At 46.9% G+C, this 25,905-nt stretch overlaps 1 long non-coding RNA gene across 2 annotated transcripts; it reads right to left on the bottom strand.

The window, feature by feature from the left end:
- LOC118174118 lies at positions 1-25,276 on the bottom strand. 2 transcript variants are annotated; one of them, XR_004754551.1, is made up of 3 exons: positions 24,844-25,276; positions 3,909-5,035; positions 1-304 (listed from the first exon to the last, which is right to left on the bottom strand). It is a non-coding gene; the product is annotated as an uncharacterized LOC118174118 (long non-coding RNA). The 2 variants fall into 2 exon arrangements; XR_004754550.1 differs by lacking the exon at positions 24,844-25,276 and adding an exon at positions 24,521-24,780.
- Positions 25,277-25,905: the final 629 nt, after the last annotated feature.

Below are 25,905 nucleotides of genomic sequence, written 5' to 3'. Positions count from 1 at the left end.
ACAGGATGTATGACATATTGATATTTGTTTCCATTTGAAATTGAATGAGAGTACAGAATATGCAGTAAAAGAAAAATTCAAGAAGATTTCACTCCAAAAAAATACTGACATATCTGATTGTAAAATGCCTGGGACTGTGCCCATGGTGACTATGAGCTGCATACCTCCTGTTCTCCCTCTCCTCTTCAACCAGGCTCTGCTGCAGGGCTGCCATCTCCCAGATGAATCGCTGACACATAAATCCTGCAGCTCCATGAGAAGAGAGATGTCCCAGTACCAGGGGAGCTGTACACAAGATGGAAACCTGGCCATTGAGAGGGAGACACCCATCACTAAAAATACAACATTGCTGGCAGCTCATGTTAATATTGAAATGGTCCATGGTTATCTCCCTGCAATATTTTCTGTAAAGAAAATAATTTTGACAAAAATCTGAATTTTCTTCTGAAAATATTTTGATTTTGTTGAAATAGGGGCAAGGAGTTGCTTGGGGACTTTGCATTTGAAATTTACAGGAAACTTGCACCAAGTGAATTCCCATCCCAACAGCAGCAAAAGCAAATAAAAACCACAAAATACAGGAAGGCATCCTTCAGTAAGCTGGTCCAAAGTGATTTATTATAACCCTCCCCCCCCCCCAATCTTATAATATACATACGTTTTTGTAGCACAGAAGCTCACAGACATTACTGATGTGCCCATCCTTTTCCACGGCACTACGTTAATATGCAAGTCAATCACTCAATTACTTTTGCCGTCAGGTGCACACATCAGCAAAGAGATTTCTATAATAAATAATTGACCTCCACAGAACAGAAAAGGTTTCATCCTTTGCATATAGAGCCAAGCTATACGGATACCCTTAATGAACTCCACAACTGCACTTAGACAAAGTAGAGAAGTTCCCATAACAATTAAGACTCGTATGCCCAAAGTAACAAAACAGACATCAGCTGAGGTAAGACAGTGCTGAGATTTTACAGGGACACCACAGGATACAGAAATGGCTCGCCACTCTTCCCCAGTCCATGACAATATCTACCTCCACAACTCTTTACTCTCCTTCAATGATTTGCAGAATACGTTTGGTTTATGAAATTTCCAAGATTAAATTGCACCAGGAAGTCTTGGTCGTGCTATTAAAGCAGTATTTGACCCCGTTGTTTCCATCACTTCTCAAGAAGGCTGAATATCTTTCAAAGACTTGCTATTGCCAAGATGCCTTAGCCAGGATCTTTGTTTTAGGATGCTCATGATACGGTAATGTGATCTGATGAGACTAGCAACGATATACATATATACTTACTAACTACCTTTTGGGCTCCAAAACAAACCAGTTTGGCTATCAGAAGTAATGCATCAGACAATAACCAGCCTTTATATTCACATACACAATGCCAGAAGGCAGAGATGTAAGCAGGATAAAAGTCAGAGGCTGGGTGGATAAGGAAGGGAGCAGCTCACGTGGAAAGAGCAGGATGAGAGGCTGAGGGCTCCTCCTCACCTCCAGAGAGAGGTCACCACCTCACTGGCAGAAAGAGGTCGGGTTCTGCCCTCGGCCCAGTTCTGCAGCCCTCTGCACAAGGCTGTGTACCACCTTAGTGCCTAATAGCACCACGGCTAATTTCCCTGCCTAATTCACCGTCTGACCATCTTTTCTCTTTTTTCTTTTTAAATCATTCGCTTGGCTTTCTGCTGCTGCACGCTCACACACAGCCCTGAGGAACAGGTCCCTTCACAATGGGATTTTCTGCCCTGACAGCTCGCTATAAAGTTCCTCCTCAGCCTGGCTCCATAGTGTCTGTGTCACTTCACATTAGAACTTAAATAATAGGAATAAATCAAGTAAATGAAAATATGCATCCTGAAGGCCTAACGTAAGTGATTTCATCCATTTTAAAAGCCACCAGCCCTAATTTACCTTAGAACCTTGCACCTTCCTTGAGGGTGCCTCTGAAGTACCCTCTGACTGATGTCCTTATTTTTAGTTTTGTAGCAGAAGCCAAGGAGAAATTAAAGAAATAAAATGGAAAAAATAATGAGGGCTCATTTCAGCTTATAATGGTATTTTCTCAGGTGACTAAACATTCATTTGACTTTTGGTAGTGTTGAATTTGTTCTCCATTAGGGCAAATATGATTTGGAGGCTAACTTGACCTCTGGAGTGTAGAATTTTTCTTTATCTTTATTGCTGGCTTCAGTTATTTATCAGGTCAGTGTGTGCTCAGATTCCAGGAAAACTGAGCAAAGAAATGAAATTAGCACTGCAGACAAACACAATTGGAGGAGCTGGCTGTTGACTCAGACGAGCAATTTCTTTCAGACTGTCACTAGCCTCAATACAAGATGAGATGTCTGTCAGAGTCCAGTATCTGTCATCTAACGGTTCATTTCACTGTATGACAGGAATAAGAAAAAGCATTAAAAAAGTCAAGTCTGCAAGAATTTGCAATGAGTTCTTATGAGTACCTACTCCCTTTGGCATGGCCTCACAATGTACAACCTCCATGGGAGAAGTCTTAAAAGAACAACAAAAGTTTGGAGATATATTTTCAGGAAGTAAGATTGCTGTGGAAAATGCACCTAGTAATAAATTTCATGTAGAAGAAACAAATGGTCTTCTAGAAAGGCAAAATCAACTTACTCTTTGAAGAACAGCAAACTCTGTCTGTCTGTGAGGGAAAATGAGGGATCGCTTTCAGATTCTGTGAGGAAATAACAAATTTTCCTGATTCAGGTCAAAAGATTAGGTTATCTCCCTGGCACATCTGAGTACACGTGTTGGGAACTGGTTGCATCAAGGTTTAACTGTGACAGGTGCACTGCTCCTCTCCTGGCTTGTCTTAGGTTATCTTTGCTGTAGCGTACCAGTAAGTTTGCACCGCATCCACAGGGGTTAAGAGATTTTGCTAACTAGAGCATTGCTAACTTCTTTAGCAAAAAGTCATCCAGGACAAGGACCTTGCTTGAGTCTGTTTTGCTGAGCGTTCGCATTATGAAGAGAGAGACTAAAGTGGGTTGGAAAGCTATTAGCAATCCTTCCTCCGTCCCCTGAGAAACACTGAGCCAGATTCAACAGGGCTCAGAAGCTCCATGATACAAGTAAAAATGGCTTCGAGCTGCAAAAAAAAAAACCCTAGCAGGACTCCTGCTCTGTCAGTGGAAAGTGCTCCATTTAACAAATTCAATTCTTAGAAATGCAAAGTGCAAACTAGAATGCTCCCTGCTGAATAAACGGCACAACTGGCGAAGTTCAGCCAGCCTATATGAAAGGTGACATTTTGCTGAGAAACATTTCTTCGAAAATAAAGGATTTTTGGTGATGATTTTTTCACAGATCACAAGGGGAATTTCTGCACTAGTGAAAGGTGCCAAAAGCAGCTGCAGATATTCAGATGTTATTTATTGCTCAGCTTGAACAGCAAGCAGCAATGCAAGCCTCTTGAAAATGTCCTTGGAAAGGCCATTTCCAGAGGCGAGCAGGAGCTGCAGTTCCCAGCCCCATCAGCATCCATCTCTGGGAGGGCTTTGCCAACACAGGTGCCAAACGCAGCCTCTGCAGGACGTGGACATAGTCACGTGGGAACAGGGGGACAATACAACAAATTCCACCTACACCTACCAAAGGCAAGGTGTTTGTCCATGCACTATCCAAATCTGCATGAGGTGGACTCACGAGGCAGGGACCAGGGTCCTGAGCTGCCGCCCTTTGTTGGGCAGCAGGTTGAAAAACTGCTGAATGTTTGGCTCCTTGCTCCCTTCTCACCCTCCCTCACCTTAGAAGGGGAAATAATAAATGAGGCTGTGGATGTGAAAGAAGGAAAAACAATCACCTTCACTAATTGAAAATAATTTGCATAAGAAATTCTTTCTGAGTAGCTGTGCTTCTTTCAGTACGTGTTAGTTACCTGTTGGCCCTGCTGTTACAGCTGTGTGGCTCCTTTAGCCAGAACCCTTCCCTCTTTTGTTTTTTTGAGGAGACACATTCCTATCATATTATTAGCTGGATATCATATCCCAGATCGCTCTTCAGTTTTTGTTCTACTAATACTAAAAAAAAAAAGACATTTTCTACACAATGGTGTGTCCCTGTGCACCAAGTTGTGCTGGTGATGAATAGGAAACATACAGCCTTCTTCAGCAAAGTGCTGTGCATAGGAGCAGAGCCTTCTCGTAATTCATGCTGAAAGGATAAGGGGATCAGCTCAGCTGCTGCAGCAAGGACCAATACATGACAGACCTTTGTTTGTTTTTCCCATTTCAATGGAAGAGAAATAACTTGCTTGAGAACATCCTGTCTGGGACATTGGAGTGACCGTACCAGCGATTTCAGCATCCCATCCCCACAGACTACAGCAGTGCATGGAGAGGGAACGGAGAGAAAAAGTGTAAGAACCCATCTCCAAGGGTAGACTCAGAAAGATCAGAAGGGGAACAGAACCAGCAAATCCTGAAACTGGGATGGGTGCTTTTTTAATCCCTTGCACAGAACTGAGGATCCCTTGCAAAGAATCAAGGATCCCTTTCTATGAAAAGACTAAATTCTAGTTGTTGTTTTTAAAAATTAATCTGTGAAGGCTGCTATTCTTCTTTGGGTAGGATTTCTGGTTGATAGCGGCTCCTTCCAGTTGTTTAACAATTTAAATTACAGTCACAGCGCCACGTCTTCATTCCACCGGTCAGAGGATTTTGCCTCCCACAATGAATTAGAAAATGCACATTAGGAAAAAGCTGGCAGACAGATTATTGTGATTATCTTAGCAGCAGGTATTTAAAGCTCATTGTTGCTAAAGCTCCTTGCCAATGCCCAGATTCTTTGTCACAGTCGTAAGGTCTGTGCTGCTGGGACGGTGCTCTGACAGACATCTCCGCCGGTGACGGCTCTTGTTTGGACTTTGCGAGTGCGGCTCAGCATGCGCTGAAGTAGTGCCACGGTGACATAGGCTGTTCATGGAGAGGAGACGCGACCTGCCATCTGCTCATCTTATATTTTATGGTCTTTAAATTGCGCTGTAATAATTTCCTGGCTGTCATCCTGGAAGGAGAAACAGGCAGCGTGAGTTCAGCCAGCCAGCAAGGCAGAGGTGAGCAGAGCTTTCGAGCATTGAGGAAGATGCTTTCACAGTATACATGGCTAAACTGTGAGGAAAGAAATCTTCTGTCCTCCATCTCTCTTCAGTATTTGTTCACTTCAGACCACGTTATAATACAAGGTGTTTCCGAAGGGGGATACCCGGGAGCTTCAGGACAGGTGCAGTGACAGAGCACAGTTCCATGGGAGGCTGTTTTTTCAGCCTTTTTTATCACTCAATTATCTGGAGCTTGAAAGTATCTTTGCTCTAAAACTGCAAGACGTACAAGACAACACAAGGTGGTTTAGGGCCAGCTCTGATCACGGGACCACCATCTTGCACTGCCCACATCTGAGGTTTTGCCCACCGAGGCTGCACCCCAGTCCTGGGATGAAGGGTGAAGCTCCAGGTGAAGCGTGACAGCCTCCTGGGCGCAAGCGGTCGAGCCAGAGGATAACTGTGGCTACTGAATACAAATAGCAGGTCAAAAAGGCTGCAGGAAGGGCAGGACACCAAGGCTGATGAGAAACAAGAGGAAGGCTGTTTGCCTCTGCAGGCTGCGGTGGATGCACACACAAAGAGCCACGTGCTGCCAGCAGCTGTCCTCAGGCAGGAGCCAGCATCCCCAGGGATGGCGGGAGGCACTTCTCAAAGGGAAGGTCCCGGGGTCAAAGGCTGCAGTCAGACAGAGCAGATTATAATTTCTGCCCTTTCTGTTATTTTTTTTCCCATTGAACTAATTAATAGTGATTATGAAAGGTCAAAAGCCAAAGGTCACATTTTTAAAAAGAAGGAGAATATAGAAGTAACCGACTTTAAAGGGAAAGCACTGTTATTAACAGTGCAGACGATGTAAGCACTGGAGCAAAGCCTAAGGAAACATAGGATGCTGGCAAAAGAGTGAACTCATTTGGGGCTCCTTTAATTTTTAATTTCCTCTCTTCTCTGCGAAGGCCAGTTGTCAGCTCTTAAGGATGGGGAAAATATGTTTGTTTGCTTTTCAAGGCAGAGAGAAAGAAAGCTTCCTGAGGCATTTTTCCAGCGACACATAAGCACAGCTCCCTGTATGGGCCACCAGTGACTGCCTTACTTGCAGATCTGCCGCTCGTTAATTCTTCTGATTGTGCAGGTCAGCACGTGTGGCAGACAGATTCAGTCAGTGCCTGCCCCGACGTACCCTACTCACCCCATAGCAGCTTTGGTGGCTACTCGACACAGAACTGGTGGCTCTAATCTTCTGGCCTTCTGGTTATGCAAGGTCATCAAGTCACTACAGATTTTTAAGCCAAATTCTCTACCAAGGTAGATGAAGTTTTCCTTGGCCTTCCCCCGCCCTTTTTTTTTAATTAAAAATAAAATAAAACACAGAAAGGAGGTAAAGAGATCAGGTGATTAGTCTTGATAAATTAGACTTCAATTAAAGTTAAGCAAAAACAAATCCAAAACTAAGTTTAAAATGACTTAAATATTTCTGTGAAGACAGACCACATTTTATGTTCAAACAGTGGCATGGGCAATAGGCGTGATTTTTTATTCCTGTTGTACTAAGACTTTACATCAACCTGCAAATGAATTTGATGCAGAAACCACTCAGATTTCAGTCACCTTCACTTACTGCCCAGCTCTGGACTCGGAGAGTCCTTCAGACAAAAGGCTCCATTTCTTCGCAGTAATCACCCAGCAGCCCATTTCTTCCTGAGACTTGTTAAATCCTGACCTGGAGCTGGTACAGAAGGATGTCCGATCACCATGCATCACCTCTTAGCAATGATCCACACCACATTTCCCTTTCACAGGTGTAACCTCTGTTCTACAAATTGTATTTTTTTTTTTAAAAAAAAAAAAAAAGGAAAACACCATAAGAAAACATTCTCTTGTATTTATTTTTCTGTCTGCATAAATCACAGATATTCCTCAGCAACTGGAAAATGTGAACTGGCAGAGCATGCCACCACTGCTCTTCTCAGGGTACAGGCATCATCGTATTAGGAAGAAAAAGGATCTTATTATTTGACCCATAAATAAGACTGCAATTGAATCTATTAAAGAACACCAGATAATGACACAACTACTTGACATATTCCACATAAACTACAGCAGCTATTCAAAGGACAAAATATTTCATCAGAAATATATTCAGTACATTTAGATTAATAAATAGCAGTTTTTCTTCTGGCATCTATTTCAACTGAAAAAAATATTCTTCAGACCTCAGCACTGGTTCTTTTATCATTATTTAAAATACCAATCCAATGTGTGCTGTATATTTTTAGCAAGGCTTCATGTGCTACAAAGTGACCTGCCATTACACCCTGTGTCCAAAGACCACTTCAATATATGTAAAGTTTCCCAAACCAATTTTGTATTGCAAAAGGTCTACCAGTTTGGGCCTGTTTTTCCTCCTTTGGTGTTTTGCTTTCCTGTACATTCTAGGTTCACATTGGAACAAGATTTTATCTCACAATGATGTAAAAGAATCAAGAGGAAAATCATTCTAGTGTCACCTGGGGGTAAGATGGCATGGGAAGAGATTCAGGCCCAAAGACTTCAATAATAATGCTCAAGTCGAGGCCTCTGTGTGGATGCTTCTGAAGCTGAAGGGGGCTCTGATAGTCCAAAGGAACCCCCTGCAAACACCAGCACCTCCGTTGGAGCTGAGGGTGTTTTACCGCAGCCCTTGCCCATCAGCAACATCTCATTTGCTCGGGCAGGACTTCAGGTGAAGTTTCTCCCTGTTATCAACCAGTTAATATCAAACCAGTAATAAAACTAACCCCAGCTGACAGCCTGCTGCTCTTCGGGGGTTACAGCACCTCCCACCAGCTCCCTGCTGGGTTTGGGGGCAGCTGGGTTAAAAAAACAGCAGGGTTTCAGAGGGAGGAGAAGCAGATGTAAGCAGGGCGGCCACTGAAGTGGGACCAGATCGTGACAGGTGCCGCCTCCCGCAGCATTGTGCAGCTCTCCCAGCCAGCAGCGACACCGGGAAACGCTGGCACATGAGCTGCTCCTGCTTAGCGAGACTCTAATTTCAGGCAAATGAAGAAAAATGCAGAGCGAGCCCCCACGGGTTGTTGTAGCTGGGATAACTCTTTACCTTTGCTTGCCAGAAGTGTCAACACAAACAGGGTGAGCTATGAACTCAGGAGAGCTGCTGGTGTTTGCCAGCTGGCTGCGTCCAACTTCCTACGAGATGTGATAAGAGACACACGGCACTGCCTCCCGTCAGCCTCGCTTGTCTGTCAGCCCCACTGCAAGTAAGAATTAATGCTCTCTATAAAAATGAGGGTATGTGTGTTACCTCCTTTTGTATGGACAAAGGAATGGAGAGCACTTCTCCCTGTTCCCACTTTCCAGATTTCAATACAACAACAGAAGTGAACAAGTCTCCAATAGGAGAGACATTTGGTCACTGCAGTGCAGAGGTCACCAGTTTCATGCCTGATAAATATTAAAAAAGAGAAGTCAGGGAGTAGGACCCAACAATGGCAAGCAAGCCTTTCCTGTCAGATGCAGAGAGAGCTCCAAGAGGGTGCTGTACACCCCTGCAGGGGACCGCAACACAGAAATTAAGGATTTTTCCACCTCCCCAGGACTAACCCCCTCCAGTAGACTCAAGGACATCAGGCCATACCCTAAATTACATGTTGTTTTGCCCCACATCAGCATCCACTGACATCCTGGATCCTCCCAGGGCCGCCAAGTGTGCCCCCATCTCAACAGGCGAGTAGCTTGTGATAGAACCAATTGTTTGAATGAATCCATTATTCCTGCATTTATTAATTTGGACAGTTAAGCTGTAAAGGAAATTTACAGCTGGAGGTAGCATCATTTGTTTGTGCTTATATTTACAGAATATGCTATGGTGCGCTGCTGTCTTCCTAATAAATCAGCGCAAACCGCTGCTGTGTCTCACTACTCCAATACATTAAATGCAGCAGCCTCTTGTATGTTCTCTTGCACAGAGAAGTATCTCACATTGGGCAGGGAGATTGCTCCAAATGTCAGTGGAAGTCAGGAATCACAAATCCGCGAAGTACTGACTGTTCCTGACAGCATTACAGCACATGGACAGCTGAGCACCACGCCAAGCCCCTGCAGTGGGAAGAAAAGCGCTGCCTGGAGGGCAGAAGCCCGTGCAGGACGGTGACCGCGCAGCAGAGGGATTCCTGGAGCTGCTCCCATGATAGCTATTAAACCACAAATCCTCATCTTACAGCAACGCTGGTTAGTTTTCCAGGAACCAGCCCTTAGGAGCTGCGGCTCTCGCACCAGAAGGGCAGAACAAGCCATCCTTCATCAGCCCACGCCGCAGTTTGGACACGTGAGAGTTGCTGCCACGCGGAACGAGCCAGGCTCACCCAGAAAAGCACACCGCTGCCGTGCACACCGCGCTGCCCACGTTCCCTGCCCCTTGGAAATACCACGGTGACCTCCCCAGAAATCACAACCAGAAGCCACATCCCAGCTGGGCGCTTCCACAGGTGGCTCTGGATGGAGGAAGATGCCTGTGGAGCTAACATGCCCGCCTGCTCCGACCCGGCCCCGAGCAGAGGTGCTGAGCCACCCGGGGAGGACTGCCCCTTCCTCCCACCAGGAAGGCCACCCCAGGCATCACCACGCTGCTCCCCCGGGCTGCCCAGCAGGCAGCAAGCCGGGGGCAGAGGGCTGCCCGCCGCTTCCCCCAAACCCTCCTCGAGGGAAGCCCAGCCCCTGCTCCAACACCTCCGGGGCTGCTCGGGCCCAGCGGGGTCCAACGCTGCCACCTACCGACCCTGCCCGGACGGCCACCGCAACGCTTCCCAGGCCAGGCAGCGGGGACGGAAGCTGCCACCCAGCTAAAAGCATCTTAGGAGCGAGAAGTCTTCTGGGTTTCACCGACTGCCTTCCTGGATCGCTCCAGATTTGGCAAGCATCCCACAGACACGAAGCGGATCAGCGAACAGAGGTCAGGCATGGGGACAGGCTGGTAGGCACTGGGATGCCGGGGTGCTTCTAAAAGCCACGGTAACGTCTGATACCCTCAGCTTTTTTTTATTAACACAGAATGAACCAACCATTGATGCCAGTGCAGTTGGTCTGGGAGCTGCGCTCGCTCAGGTCAGCCAAAATGTGGAGAGAGTGAACGCTGCTGTGTATGTGACCAGGTCGGTTTTAACAGGGGCAAAGAGGGGATAGTCAGACCAGAGACAAGAAAATCAGCACCAGTCCCACCTTCATTAGCTGGTGCCCACTTCTGTGTTAGTGGGGCCACAAACAGCTCTTCCTAATGAGAGGAAGAATGGTGTGAAAGCGAGATTTAGAGCACAGAGGAGAAAATGCTCCAGCCCACCTTTACACCAGGTCAGGCAACAAAACCACCACAGCCAGAAACCACCAGGACGCAATAAAGCAAGAACTGGCAATATTTTTCATCCTGCTCTGTCTCCAAGTACTGCGAGCAGAGGCACGCAGACGGCAGTGTCTGGCAGCTGCCCGTGAGGTGCTCGGCGGTGGGACAGCAGCGATGACAATAAGGGCTGCCAGCAGCACAGCACCAAGCCCAGCCCTTCCAGTTTTGGCACGGTCGGTGATGTTTGCTGCTATGCTCATGTCCGTCTTCCAGCCCTGTACCACTGACCAGCTGGCCAGGCCGGTGGCGATTCGGCAGTCATGGGCTCTGCCCCTACCAGCACCACCAGACACAAGGCATGGGGCCAGCCCCGGTGCTGCCTTCCTGTCCTCGGGCTGCCTCGTACCTCAGGTCCTGGTGGCACAGCACTTGGTTTGCTCCCTTTTCCTCCTCAGCCAAAGGACTGTCCATAGTTTTGCTCCTCTGATTTCTCCCACTCACATTATTTGGGATTTTTAAAGAGATCTTTCAGAGGGGCTAACGCCGCCCTCCCCAAACCCCAGCACACAGCCTTACCTCACACAGAGGCCTCCCCCCAACAAATATCCACCATAAAATGAGGTTTAACCATCTGTCCTCAACTTCTTGGGCTCGACCCCTCAAGAAAATGAGCACTCAGATCTGAACCAGACATCTCAGAATTAAAGCACAGATCAACAGCAAGTTTTCCACCACATCTTCCTCTGCTTGCAGTCCAGAGTGAATGGCCAGCCTCCCTCTGTGTACCATCTACTCGAAGAACTCAGCAATTACCAATTCCAGCCATGCCTTGTGAACTGTTTGTTCTAGTCAGACCAGGAATTAGTTATGCAAGAAACTCACAATTCGTTGTAATGAATCGTTTGAGAATTTAGCAATCTGCTCACAGGCCATTTTCAGACAGAACAAAAGAGGAATTCATCCAATAACTTAATTGCAAATTATTTTCTCATGTGTAACAGAAGGACTTTGCACTGAACCGCACCTCCTATGCAGAGATGTCAGAGCGCTGTGCACACAGGAAAGCAGCAGTACTACTGCGCTGTGAGGGGAGAAAATTGCTCTGCTGCAGAAATGGAGAACAATGGATGGGACTTAGATGCTTAAAAAATGGCTAAAATAGCCAAAGTGATAAGTGACTCAACTGTGGTGTTCAGATAAGGATGGCCCGATAGATATGTGAAAAATTTTCTGTCCTGGGGTGGGGAAGAAAATTGAGACTTGGTCCTTCTCCAGTTAATCCCAAGAAGCAAGGTCAAGATTTCTACAATTTTACATGCAAAAACAAGCAAACAAACAACAAATGGAGGAGTTTCGTATGTTATCCTGAATTCTTTGTTATAAAACTAAGTAGATTTGTAAAACGTTCTAAAATGGAAGTTTAGAATCCTATTTCTGCCATTGCAGATGGTCCCCAACAAAACTCACATGGGGAGTCTTGCGGAAACCAGCACTTTGCTGTGATGTCACTTTCCATAAAAAATAATGAATTCTCCATCTCTGATCCCAGGAAAACCCTCACCTCCCTCCCAGCTTACTCCATACCATGCCTGTGCCTTGTAACCCCAAAGGCAGCTGATCTTGCAGGACGTTCTGCCCAGGGCACCACTCACTCCAGGTCTGATCTGTTCTCCGCTTGCCTGTTGCTCTCACGGCCCATGGGCATTTTTCTGCTCTTTTACATTTTGGCTTCAACTGTCTAATGCACTGCAGTAAAAGGATCAGAGGAAATTAATAATTGATAGAGGATTGTCAGAGAGATTAGGCTCCAGCACAAAGTGGCATCCTCGGTGTTCCCAGGCTGCATGGCATGATGTGCCCTGAGGACAGCTACAGGGCATCAGCCTAACCCCGAGGGCAGAGCTCCCAGCCAGGGCGAGGTGTGCAGAGGAGGGGACTCAACACGGTGCAGACACTGCATGCAGCCCCGCAGCACAGGAAAGCAGCTTACCCGACTCCTGCTGCAGACAGCAGCCCTGCAGAGGAAAAGCCTGCCAAGCTCTCTGCTCCCCTGCCCTGCAGAAGATGCAGTTTAGGGGCGTAGCCTGCCCATGCCATGGTCAGGAGCATCCTACACCTGTAGGCCTGCACCACCCGGCCCCAGACATTTCAGCTGAGCAGTTAGCCCCAGCAAGGGCTTTGCTCTTCTCAACAGAGTCAAGGTGAAACATCAGCAGACATGCCTGGCCTCCTGGGCTAGCCAGGACTGGTGGCTGCACCTGGCTGTGATACACGCAGTGCAGGTTACAACAGCTGTCAGTTCTAACCACCCAAACCAGCTATTTACAGCTTCTGTGAACTCTCAGAAATAGTGAGGCCTTGAAAATAGTTACAGGAAGTCCCTCTTCCAAGAGAGGTGGTACAAGACAAGAATCTAACAGTTGTGCTCACAGCTATATGCAGCAATGCAAGCCCAGACCAGATGCAGCTCGGCTGCCTTTTTTTTGCTTACTTGGAGAAAGAAGTTTGTTCTTCCTCCATGTCACTGAGGCCTACTCACTTTCTAAGGTGATAATGCCAGCTTGGTGCCGGGTGGCTTTACAGAGAGGTGACAACACCACAAACACAGCTCAGAGGGCTTTGTACCCCTTTGAAGTGACACTCCTGAACAGTTCGGCTTCATTCAGGCAACTCTGAGCAGTGTGATCCAAAACACACATTAGGATCCCCTGTTTAGTCCAATTAAAGCTTCCAAGCTCTCCACTGTCAGGCATAAAATAGAGCTTGCATAGAAAAGTGATCACCTAGAATGCATCCTTACATTTAGCTTATTTTCAAAAACACTCGGCTATAATATCATGTCAAAGGATCGTTATGCTTTCAGCAAAGTTAAGATTCCAGAAGAGGCTGTTCTGGTGTTTTAATCGCCTTCTCCAGTCCTAGGGTCCTATTGTACAAATAAAATATCTTTTAATCGTGCCACATAAATTAACTCCACATACAAAAGGGAAATCAAATTCAATTAAGGTTTGTGAAGTACAAATATCCTCATCTGGATTAGTTCAAAGCACGCTCAAGATTTGGAAAATCATTTTCATTCCTTATCTCAGCATAGGAAGAACATATTTGAGATGGGGTTGTGGGGGGATACAAGCTGCTCTAGTGGTTCAGGACATCCCCTGCACTTGGCAGAAGCTTTCAGCCTTCTGGTCTCAGTTCCCCATGGCTCCTCTGTACCTGGACGCCCACCCCAGCCCCCTCCTCCTTGTCCTCTTCCTCCCTGCCCTGCTTCATGCTGAGGCCAGCCCTCCTTGCCTTCCCCTACCTCTTGCTGCACTGAAACTTGTTCATGCCCAAAGCGCTGCTGAAGAATACCGGTGACAAAGGTCATTGTCCTTCTCTCCTTGGGGCCAGGGCATGGGTCACCAAGGTTTGAATCATCTCTCAGGGGACATGGGACACATCTTCCCACGGATGCTGTGGCCACCTTCATCCACACCCAGCTCCTCTCTCAGCCCCTTGGCCACACACACATTAGAACCCATCTTTGTGGAGACCACTCAGGAGCTCTCTTACCACTTTGAGATTAATCCTACAGAACTCAATCCTTGACCCAAGAGAACTCCCAAAGTGTCTTCAGCCTTGGCTTAGGTTCCCATGCCATCATCACCTCAGCATTCCCAGCTCAGAGAGAAACCCAGTGATTATCTGATGTGCTACCACAGGGCTATGTTAGAAACAAAGCAGACAACACCAGTAGTCCAGGAGATTCCATAAATTGCAATAAATCCTCAGAATTCAGCCCGGTTCTGGCTCTCAGAGCAGCTGCTCTAGAAAAACGCTCTCAGTGGCTGCTTAAAAGCAGAGTAAATTCCAGTTGTCACACCATCAGCACAGCCGATTGAATTAGAGGAGCATATTTATGTGCCTAACAAGTTTGAATCTGCAGAAAAACCTGCTGGGAGTGATTTGAAAAGACTAATGAGACTTTTCCCATCAGCGGCCTGGTATACTCTCCTTTAAAGGTTTATGAGCATGTCATTTAGTTTCACTACAGCTTTTGCAAAATCATTAATGAACTTGTGAAAACAATTAGAGAGATAAAAGGGCAAGAAATGTGTGTGTTAGCTTGAAACCTGTGATAATACAGAGCAAGTGAAGCAGAGAAGAATGCACTGCTTTGAAGGCATCAAACAAGATCCTGATGTTTTATGCCTGTTAAAATTATCATTCCTAGTTTTGCTCCTGCTAATCCTAAAGTGGAAAAATATCTTTGTAGAACACGATCTTGGAGTCTCTGTTGCTTATTAAAACAAGAGGGACAGCAGAACAATCTTGTTAGAGTAAACAGAAGACATGAATGTCAGGCCATATAAAATGCACCTCATTAATATCTGCATCAACTGAACGGCAGAGCTGGGAATGCTGTAAGGACTGGATCTGACTTTGATCTTTGGAAGCTACCTTTGAATAACTCCCAGCCAAATCAACCACACATTGCAGAAGAAAATGGACTGTTGAAAGGGAGAAAAGCCATAGAATTACAGGGGTCTTTTCTTGTTTTGGGTGCTCATAGGTTATTTTGGCAGGCAGACCCAGCCCACACCATGACCAGTGAATACACCGGCATTTTTCCCTTGGAAAGACATTTTCTCCTGCTGTGCCAAAAGGAAGGAGAAAATTACACAAGTGGGAGTGGACGTCGAGAAAGTCCATCTCTAGCCTGTTCTGCTTTAGAGCAGCACATTCACACTGCACAAGCAACCCCAGCTGTCCAGCAGCACGGATCTCACGTGGCTTCAGGCACCAGTCTGCCTGCATCACCACTCGAGTGCCAGCCCGTCCTCGTGGGGCCAAGGGGTTCCTGGGCAGCAGGGAAGGGGCTTCCTGGTAGGGACCAATCACAGGAAGGAGCAGAACACGGTCCTGACACTTGTGGAGCAAGGAACTGAGCTGCACAGCAGCTGCCGACCTCCCTCCAGCTATCAAACTGCTTCTCTGCCAGCTCCCAGCTGCTTGGCAGCCCTCAGCATCTCTCTTCCAGCAGAGACAGAGCCTGCTCCTCAGCGTCTGGGCTCCACCCAAAAGCATACACCTCTCTGTTTATATCTGTCTCCACAAGGAAGGATACACCAGGCTGCAGTGACAGCAAACAAGAAAGTATTAACTAACTTAACTCCTACCACGTTTCTCCTCTGTACAGCCACTGGGCCCTTAGCCCTGGGTAACTGGGTGCAACTCGCTGTGCTTCCACCCAAGTGACTCTCTTCTTCACTGGTTTGTCTGATCAGTTTTCTGGAGCTCTCAGAAAAACAAGTGCTAACTTAGAAAATGGAGACTGCAAACTTCACTTCTTTCTTACCTTGGAAGCACTGCAGGTTTGGCCAGCTATGCAGCAAAAATATAGCTAAACATAGGTCAAAAAACAATGCCAGTTCTGAATGATTTGTAGGGTAAGTTTGAATGTTAACTGCAACAGAAACTTGCTGTCTCTGGGAAAGTCTGAAAACAAGTTCCTTCTCTGCACGTTAATGACCTGCAACTGGCAAATGGGATCACGATAGTCTGTCCCATCCCAGCCTGGTGAGTTAGGTAATGTCTGGAAAGCACTTGGACCTCAGGAAAGAGAACTTTTTCAGCACAGTTTCACTTCTTAAGTAACTAAGTCACTTTTAGAAATAGAGCTTGGCTGCCTCAGCCGTGGCATCATTTGTAAGTGGTTTAACCTACGTGCTGGGCTCTCTTCTCCAGTAGCTGCAGATAATTCCAGTTCAGGCCTAGAGTCCCGAAGCCTGGGACAAACACAGAGAACTCCTGGCTGCAAGTCAGCCCATCCTGGAGAAAAAAAAAATCTGTACAAGTGGCTCAGAGTCAACATACACAGGGAGGGGAAAAAAAATACTAGGATGTGTCTGCCATCCCCTACACCCACACTAACTGGACTAAACAGGATTGGTCCACAGCCCAGAAAAAGTACTGGAAATCTTTGCAATGACTTCAGTGAATTTGAATCCTGCTCAAAAGCTCACAGGTTTTGGTGGTATGAAACCCTAGCTGGAGTCTTCTGTCTCTAGCATATGCTTCTAGGAAGAGCTGCATTGTGCCTTTTGCTGCAACGATCAGCATCTTGCACAGATTGCCCTGTGCTTGACAGCCGAGACTGCAGTCCCTGCTGCCACTCCACAAACCCGTGAACTCTGGTATTTGCTCCAGTTATCAGAATTTGGCCCAGCCCCTGCACCTGGCAGGGAAAAACGCATTTAAAAGTTCTAGACAGCAGCCATTCCTCCTTTCCATAACATGCTCCAGTCTTAATTGCCTTGTTTGGATTCTCCTCTCATCCCTCAAACCTTCCTGATGGGAATAAAACACACAGTAGATGACAACTTTCAAGTAATTTTCATGTCACATCTGATAGCTGCTGTAGTAAGGTTATTGATACTGTTATTAATTCTTTCATTTCAATTTTCCCTATACGTTTCTGCCCCCAGCAAACCCTCAATATGAAATTATTTTCTGAACTGTTTCCAGCCTGCTCCTGACGTTGCTCTCAGAACGATCTGAAGACAGATAATACAGCTGTCAGTTCTCAAGGCTCCCCTGCCATGCTTTGATAAAACCCATATCGTGGTTTTGATGGTGCCAGATTTTACAAGCCTATTAAGCTGTCTCTGCCAAGCGATGGCTTCCCTTTACAAGCCCTGGGCTGATACAGAGTTTCCAGGCTCTCCACAATGTTTAACATCCCATCTCCACCCAACTGCCTCCCTTTTTCTCTATTTTTTTTTTAAATCTGACTGCCCATTATACCAGCAGATTCAAGTTAGGAAACTAGCATAGCCACAAGGAGGAATTGCCTTATTTATCCTCAAACAGGATGAGGAGAAATATTTGCATTTAAATAGAAAAATATAAACCCTGATTTATATATATATATATATATCCTGCATTCTGTTTCTGATTTCTGTCTTTTTTTTTCCTAACAAAGATCTCCATTCACCAAAGCATTTAGCACATATTTCAGTCTCTCCTAAATCTGATAAATTAGAAACTAAACACATGCCCAAGCACTTCATGGAAATCCCATCAGCTTTAGTGCAACTCAGCCATGCACAGACAGCAGAGACGTGGCACAGGTGGGAAGAAAGAGCTGTTATTCACTCCAGCACTGCTTGGTACTGTCAGACGTTGACTGTTCTGATGTGCAGAACAGGTCTCACAGGTGATATCTGCCCTTCCGCAGCCCTCCCAGATTTTGTTCACGGGGGTCACTGCACAGGGGAGCAGACGCATTAATAATCTTTAATTAAACACTGACTCCCCGTAACATTGCCCACTTTGAGTTTTCAAGGGTTCATCAATTCTTGTGGTAAGTAGCCAAATAACAGAGTTCAGAGAAGGAAATATTCATCATAAACAGAGATGGCTCTTCTGGACAGCAGCACAGCCTGCCCACAGCAGATGGTTGCTTTGAATCACAGTCACTGGCTTCTCTCTGCAACTGCCTATAAAAGCCCATACACCTCAGTGGTACCCTAATGCCTCCACGGTGGGCACCAGACCCAGCTTCCCCTCCACATCCCCATCCTCTTGACACACAGCAGAATCCCAACAAAGTGAGTGGGAGCAGTTCCTCCTTCTCCACCCTGCTGAAACCCAGCCAATCCTGAAGGAAGCTGGTTAGAAATTTTCTAATGTCAACAAACGTCAATTAAGTTGCAAGCAAACTGTTTTGAAATGGGGTCGAAGGGAGATTTCTCTCATTTCCACGAGCGCTACTAACACGCAGACAACTGACCTGGCAGAAGGCGGCAGCTCGGCAGGCTGTGCCGATGCCCACGAGCCTCGCAAAGCCCCAGCTCCCACAGCCCCAGCTGCACTGGCTGCAGCAGTGAGCACATGCTGCACTGGGTTGCTGCAAGGTCACATGTTTGGGAACCAAAAAGACATGGCTGGATTTATGAGACAGAAACAACGATACAGAGGAGAAAGCAATGATCATGGAAAATAATTCTCACTTAGCTCTCCGCAGTGCTGATGTCGGTCTTGCACAGCTCAAGTGTTGGGCAGCATGAGGGCAACCTCAATTTTGTATGAAGACCTGAGAAGTCTCTAGGAGAACTGCATCCAGACCAAAGAGTCAACTTTCAGAGAATGAGAAGACACAGAAACAAGTTTAAACAAAAGCCAAAAGAAAACCAGGACCTGGAGAACAATTCCTGCTGAGACAGACATAAGGAATTTAATGTGTCTGAGCGAAACAAAAGGACAACTCGATGCTCACAGGTACTTGCACACAAAAAAAAGAGAGCCAGGAGTAATCCTCACCAAAATAGGACCCAATGAGCAGAAACTGAAGTCAAATACATTTAAGCTTTGAAATAAAAGCTTGTTTCCCAGCAGTGAAAGTAATTAAACCATTGGAATAGCTTCCCTGGGGAAGTGGCAGACTTCCCCACTGGGACGTATAGCACTGCTGGGTGATATACTTCAATCTGCTTCATCTGTCCCTGCAGACCCGTGCATGCCAGGCAGACATATTGCAGTGGTCCCCTCCCACACGGCCTGCCGCAGGGCTAAAGGCCCTTGGCTTACATCTGTCCTGCTGGGAACCAGGAGCATGAAGCCAAGGAGATCCTTCCCAAGCCAGGGCTTGGCTCTGGCTCTCCTGGCAGGGCCTGTGGAAACCCAGGGACCTCCAGACCATGCCAGGCTCAGAGCTCCTAAGCTCTCAGCTAACTCCCAGAGCAGCAGTTTCCATCCCCAAACAGGGAGCCTTGGTGCAGGTATCCAACAGCTCCACTGCAGTGCAAAGCACTCAATTTTTTCCCCTCTCCTAGGGAGTTTTGAGCTGTTCACTTCACATTCAGAAACAGAACCTGTTTATTTCATCATATTCTAGTTGAAAGACCTCTAAGAGGACAGCCTGTTGCTGAGAGGCTCTCCACTCCCAGCTGGGCAGTGCTCACCTGCAAGGCTGCCTGACAAGGTCCCTCCAGCTCTGCAACCACAGAACCCAGAGCTCTGAACTGGCAAGAGCAGAGAACAGACTGAGACAGCCATCTGCACCATCTATCGCCAGGCCACAGATCATCCCAGAGCGGTGTCACAAAACGGGCTTGGTTTTCCTCAACACTTTGCACTGTGACCATGCTTCCCAACCAAACGCGTGGGGCACCAGACCAGAAACCTGTAGGGTGAGTAGCAGCACCAGCGTGCCTTCAGTGAGAGGGTCAGGAAACAGTTCTCCTTGAATTCTTCCCTCCCGAGCTTTCCAGGGGGCAGTTAAGCAGCCAGACAACACCGCTCATTCACCTGCCTTCCATTCATTATACACATCTCCAACCAAGAGGCTTTGCTGCAACCTGATAAGCACCTGCACCCCATCTGCACTTGCCTCCATGTTGTTGACTCCCCAATAACCACCTTAAGATGGTGAGAACACCAAGTTAAGTGGCAGTCATTTTCCAGTGCGGAGAGATGAGGTCAGTATCTGCCTATTCTACTTCAGATTTCCAGTGCAAGCGTGAGCCATTTCTTTTAATGCATTGCAGGCGCCTTTCAAGCATACAGTAGGTTGTTTTCTAACGAGCCGGAACATCTTGCTTGATGAGATCTCTGTTCAAATTGTTATTTTCCTCCAGCTGGGTCAGGGCTTTCTGGCTTTGGCATGACAAGAAAAGCACACACATTCTCTGAGATTTATGTATTGTAAAGACTCAAGTATCCACACTGGCAGAAGCGGGGCTCAGACATCCACCCTGCTCCGACATGTTGCTTCCCCTGCCTACTAAACACTGCCTACAAGGGGACATTTCCCCTGCTTCCACCCCGATCCCACCAGTCTCAGGGGAGCAGACCCAGTCACAGTCCTTGCACGTGACTACACGTGCAATTGTCCTGTCGCACCCACCAGGCAACGTGATGGAAACACAGCATCGTACAAAGAGGAGGAGCAACGCACACGTGAGGTGCACGGTGCAAACGCTGCTCCCAAGGGCAACCAGCAGCGTGCAATGCAGCAGTGCAGCAAGGCTGCAAGCATTGGTGCCACGTGAGCTCACCTGTCACGGCTGATGGAGCCCCTTTCAGCACTTGGCCAGCGTGCAGTTATTTGCTTTTATAACATCCCCTGTTTGATGTCAAACCTACCCACGCTGCTGCTTCAAAAAAAAAAAAAAAAAAAAAAGAAAAGAAAAGAGGTGTTTCACAAATAGCCACGCAGGGCTTTTATCTCCAAAGGCGATTCCCAGCAAGGCCACCATTTCCACTCCAGTACTCTCCCTGCACTGCCACCAGGTGTCCACCCTCCTGCACTGAGCAGCAGATGTGTGGCAGACAACATTGCACAATCTGTTAGATCAGGGCTAGAAAAACAATAATAATCCTGCCTGAAGTCATGAATAAACAGACTGGTTTAATTACGGGTATGCTCTGACAGAAAGAATTTCCCATTCAAGCCTTTCATAGCACTCTCCCAAAAATACACAAGGACCCCAAAATATCAACAAGTGTATCCTCACATTACCCCGCTGGGTGAAGCAAAATCCATTTTACAGAGGAGAACCTGAAGTGTTTTTTTTGTGTGTGTTTTGACTCCAGAAGTCTGAGGCCTATGATTATCTACCAGCCCCAGTGAGGTGACAGCAAGAGCCTGATGGTGGAGCGCTGGGCTTTTCATCACAGGTAGGTGGCACATTTCACTTATGTGCAATGTTCTGCCCAAAATGCCATGGTGCTTTATTAAGTTTTGTGCTGTAGCGCTTGATTTATCAGTGAAAAAAAAAAATAATAGAGGCAATTCTTACCTCTTTCCATTCTCCTGGCCGGCCCTCAGACTATCCAGTACCTAGACTGCAGAACACAAAAGCTATCCCATCCTTCCTAGCCATGTTCCTTAAAGCTACCCAGTGTGCCAGCTCTGTGTGGTGTTACAAGTTCCTGTAGACACGCAGCACCAAGATTACTGGACGCATCCCTTGGTTTACTACAAAGGCTTCAGGTCAGACATCTCTACAAGCCTGTCCCACTGAAACGTAAGAAAACTTCTGTCCCTTCAGACACAGAGCCTTGTGAGAAGACGGCAGAGCCATCATCGGCTGATGGATTTAATTTTTACTCATGCTGCAATTCCTGCTCTCCACTGCAGGTAGCCCATGAATAGAAGAAAAAATGCCAGCCAAAAGGAGACAGAACCATCACTACCCAAAATGCCCAAGATCATGCCACAGGGAAGGTGCAGCCCTGCAGAGATAGTGCCCGGGTGTGCACAGAGTACAGCAGTGCCCTATTCACCAAGGATTCAGTCACCCCTCACCCTGAGTTTAGGGAGGTGTTCAGATGCCACAGGAATGGAGAAATGGAAATTTGGGTCTACTTGAAAGTCGATGGTCGATTAGATAGTCAAGTGTGAGTTGGAGCAGTGCGTCAGCTGGCATTTAGGGGCTGGATGTATGGGCACTTACCCATACATTGGAGCACCAAGAGCAAAGGGCAGGACAAATGTACTCCCTGCACCTCGTGTTTCTGGCCGGACATTATTTTGTGGCCACTGCCACCTCGTGGCACTGTCACCGACAAAAGGGCACAGAAACAAAGTAGGGACTCCTTCACCCCATTACAACTTAAAGGAGCTCCCTGGACTTCACAAGAGCACAGAAGCAAGAAGAGACCAGGCTTGAGTGTTTTTACCTGGCTGAAACCCCCTTGCAAAACACTGTCTGCCTAATTCCAGGCCAGTTAATTCAGCCCAGGCCTTTGAAGCCCATCCCTGTCAACACAGGTTCTGCTGCACTCAAAACAGACCTGAACTAAAACATTTGGTGTTACAGTTTCTCTTAAAAAAAAAAAAAAAAAAAAAAAAGAGAGAGAGAGAGAGAAATCTAACATTTAAGAATAAGGCCTGGATATAATTGAAGTTTTCTGTTCTGGCAGGTGGCTGATAAAAAACAACTATCACCACAAAAGTCGTCTGGGGTTTACTGGATAGTACCTCCCTGCAGGTAAAGTGTGATCTGCTTTATTTCTGCTGCCTCTTGCTATCTGAGAAGCTGGTCCAACAAATTTCCATCCATTTCTGCTGCTCACTGACAGACCCGTTTTTTTAGATCCGACACTAACAGCCCAGGCTCAGCGATCCAGACACCCTGGGTTCAATGTGCACCCGCAGCCCCCTCTGAAGGCGAACATTTAACATCTCCAAACTGTTGCTACACCCTGTTTGCACACAAAGTCAAGGACAGACTCTGCCCATGTCACCAACAGGGACCTACTGTGAGGATACACTACTTTCATCGTGAAGGCAGGCCCTGGTTCTCCCTGCAGACTGACACTCAAATGTCCTCAAGGCCTTCCAGCTGGAAGTCCTGTTTGCCAAAGGTGGCCTACTGCCACAGATGAGTCTTCCAGGGCAACTTGATCACCAACCACCGTTACAATATGAACTTCTGAGGACTACCTTTAACAGCAGGTTTTAAAATTCAAGGCTTAGTGCCATTTGTGCGTGCTTTTCATTATTATGAAAATGTGCACATCTCTACCCTGTGCATATAAGCAGAGCGAGGCCTAAATCAATGCACACAATCAAACCACAGATGAAATTGTAAGAAATGTCTCCTTTCAAGTGACTTTCCTCCTTGTAGGGGAAAGAGAAAAGCTGAGGTTATGTTCTTAACCCTGAGCTTCCCTTCACCATAGCTGAATAACCACTTGACACAATTTGAAAAGATCTCATACAGAGCCCTTGTTTTCATTGCCTGCACACAATCCTTTGGAGAAGGATCACCATGGGTTAGTCCAGGCAGCACAGCAGCGGCAAACATTTCCACCTGGGACACAAAACCTTCCCTAAACTTCCCCTCTGCAACTTCAAAACACTAGCAAAGGTGGTGTAAAAATTTGTGTGAAACATGGCAAGCTATACCTCTTAAGATGAAACCTGCTTTCAGTTGCCATTTCTTACTCCACCAGGTTATATTACAAGCAGATCTGGGAGTACATGCAGTGAGCCAGCACCCCTGCATGCACACAGCCTTAATTATAACTTCAAACTGCCTTATCCCGACCCTTCTGCAGAAGCATGTTAGCAAGAACCCTTCTTCTCTCTGCTGTGTGACCTCTGCCTATTGTCTGTAGTGATATTTACGATTGCTTTTGTTTCCCCTGCTCTGTAGGCTGGTTCCCAGAGCCTTTTCATACTTGGAATGTGTCAACTAAATAGAAACACTGACAGGGAGACTAATTTAAGCATCAAGGAACCAAACTACCATTAAAACACTAACACGCACAGGAACACATTCTAATATGCTAAGGAATAATAGCTGATCCGAAAAACAATAGGTAATTCTCTTCTGCCTCCTGCTCTTTTTATGGTTCATACTACCTGCCATAAGTAGTGATTACAGAGCCCATAACGCGGCATGGAGAGGAGGCGGGGAGCCCAGCATACACTACAAAACATTCACCCTCAAACTCTGCCCATCAAAGGGAATTTAATCTCCAGATGTCTACCATTTAAGAAATATCAAGCAAAATGGTGAGAATAGACTGCAAAATGCCTTTTTTGCCATTATACTCACTACTGAGGGAAAACATTTTTGATGGGGTGACCTTTGCATTGAGCTGTGTTCATACTGAAATGCATTTTGCAGACCATGAAAAAAGCAGCTCCTTTTGACAGCTGAACTCAATACGTAGGAACTATTTAAGAGAAGCTGCTTTACAAACAGCAGGCGGCAGATGACAATTAGTTTTATTCTTCTATTACAGTACTGATAGGAAAAAAATTATCGCCATTAGTCACAGTGTGCTTGATACTACAACAAAGAGAGACCAGGCTCTCCCTGTCTCCTTTCCCATATTTTATTTTCTGTGCGTCTGCCCGCATCGCCTTAATTCCATCCTACGCATACACTTACATTTACTCTTCTGTCTGTTCCCAATTTTGTCTCCCATGGGTTTAATTCAGCCCTAAATATGTTGCATATTGAAATACGTTAAATGCAAACCCTAAACTATAGCAGAGCTTTGCATTAGTCCTCGAAGATCAAAATACAAACTGGATTCAAAGAAGACAAGGACTGAGAAGGAAAGCAGCACAGAACAAGCCCTTTTGCAAGATTATTTTCTTTCAAACCCTTACCTTTTACCTCACCAGGCTGACTCCAGTAGCTGAAGGAAGGCAGGGGCCGTGCCAGGACCCAGACCAGAACCATTACTTCCCTGCAGGGAAGCCAGTTTTGCTGCTCCTGCTTAGAGCTATAAGTTTTGGGGCAAACCAGCACTAACGGCTATACACAGGGAACACACAAAGGGCCAAGCCCACAAACACCCCACCAGAACCCCTCAGAAGAAGCACCGGGACACCCCAGCACACCTCCTGTCACACCCAGGCCCTGCCACCATTACATGCCGCTCCCTCACACAGCCATCGCAGTCCCACAGGGAGAACCACCCCTCACTCACCCATCCTCACAGCGAGAGATGGTGACAGTCAGCAGCTGCCTCCCATGTCATCGTCACCAGCCCGCCAGGAGGGGCCAGGCCCAAGGCAGCGCAGCTGTGAGCTGCCCGCACCGGGGCAGGGCCGGCAGCCATCTTCGGTGGCGTCCCTCAGCGGTGGCGCCCTCCTCAGCACGGCCCTGTCACGCCGCTGGGGCTGGTGGAAGCTCTCATCTATTTACTGCCAAACACTGGGATATTTAATTCCTTCAAAATACCCTCCAGAAACGCATCTTCCTCCAGCTGGTTAACGGCTTCTCACTGGTGGCCCAGTGTGTGAGGAGAAAAGCACGTGGCTGTTTCGGTAGTGGCAGCGTGGCTCTTAAAGAGCTCTCTGCGGTGGCAGCTTGGCTTCTATGTAAAGGTCTTTCAGGAGGCACAAAATCATGAAAGTCCAAGTCTGGTGGTGATTGCTGAGACAAAAGAGTGAGAAAGGGGACCCTAGAGTGCTTTTGGAAGTAGAGCTGCAAGAGCATAGGGTATCAATGCAATGTTTGCTGGCACTTGTGCTGTATATACCACAAGGGCTCGTTCCTTTCCCATGCTCATCATGTTACCGAAAATGACAGCCAACTGCTTTTGGAAATAAAAAGAAACACAGACAGACTTTGCACCCACTTCTGAGTGCCATTTGGGGAAGCACATGCATCTGGTGCCTCTCTGAAAACCCAAAAGGTGAGGAGAGGGCACCAGGACTGCAGCTTAGCAAAGAGGGAGAACCCCAAACGTGCAAAAGCAGCCCAACACCGCCAGTCTGGTCCCGCTGCACAAGGCTGAGGAGGGCCAGGAGGGCAGCAGTCCTTGTCTGTGGAAAAAAACAAACATGGGTGGTGCTTTGCCTCTGAAAGGCCTGGCTTTGGAAGCACCAGCTCCTACACAAGAATCCCCAAAACCCCACTATTACCTTGGTCTGCCCCAGCTGCCACCCAGCACGAGCATCACAGGCCAGAGCAGACGTGGATCTAGATATGCCTCACCAGTACTCAAGCATTCCCATCTCCTCCCTGTCATTCCCATACTAGACAA

This window comes from Oxyura jamaicensis, chromosome 14, assembly GCF_011077185.1.
Source record: "Oxyura jamaicensis isolate SHBP4307 breed ruddy duck chromosome 14, BPBGC_Ojam_1.0, whole genome shotgun sequence".
Classification (NCBI taxonomy): Eukaryota; Metazoa; Chordata; class Aves; order Anseriformes; family Anatidae; genus Oxyura; species Oxyura jamaicensis.
Note: the sequence above shows the minus strand (reverse complement) of the source record. Positions and strands in the feature narration are given on the sequence as shown.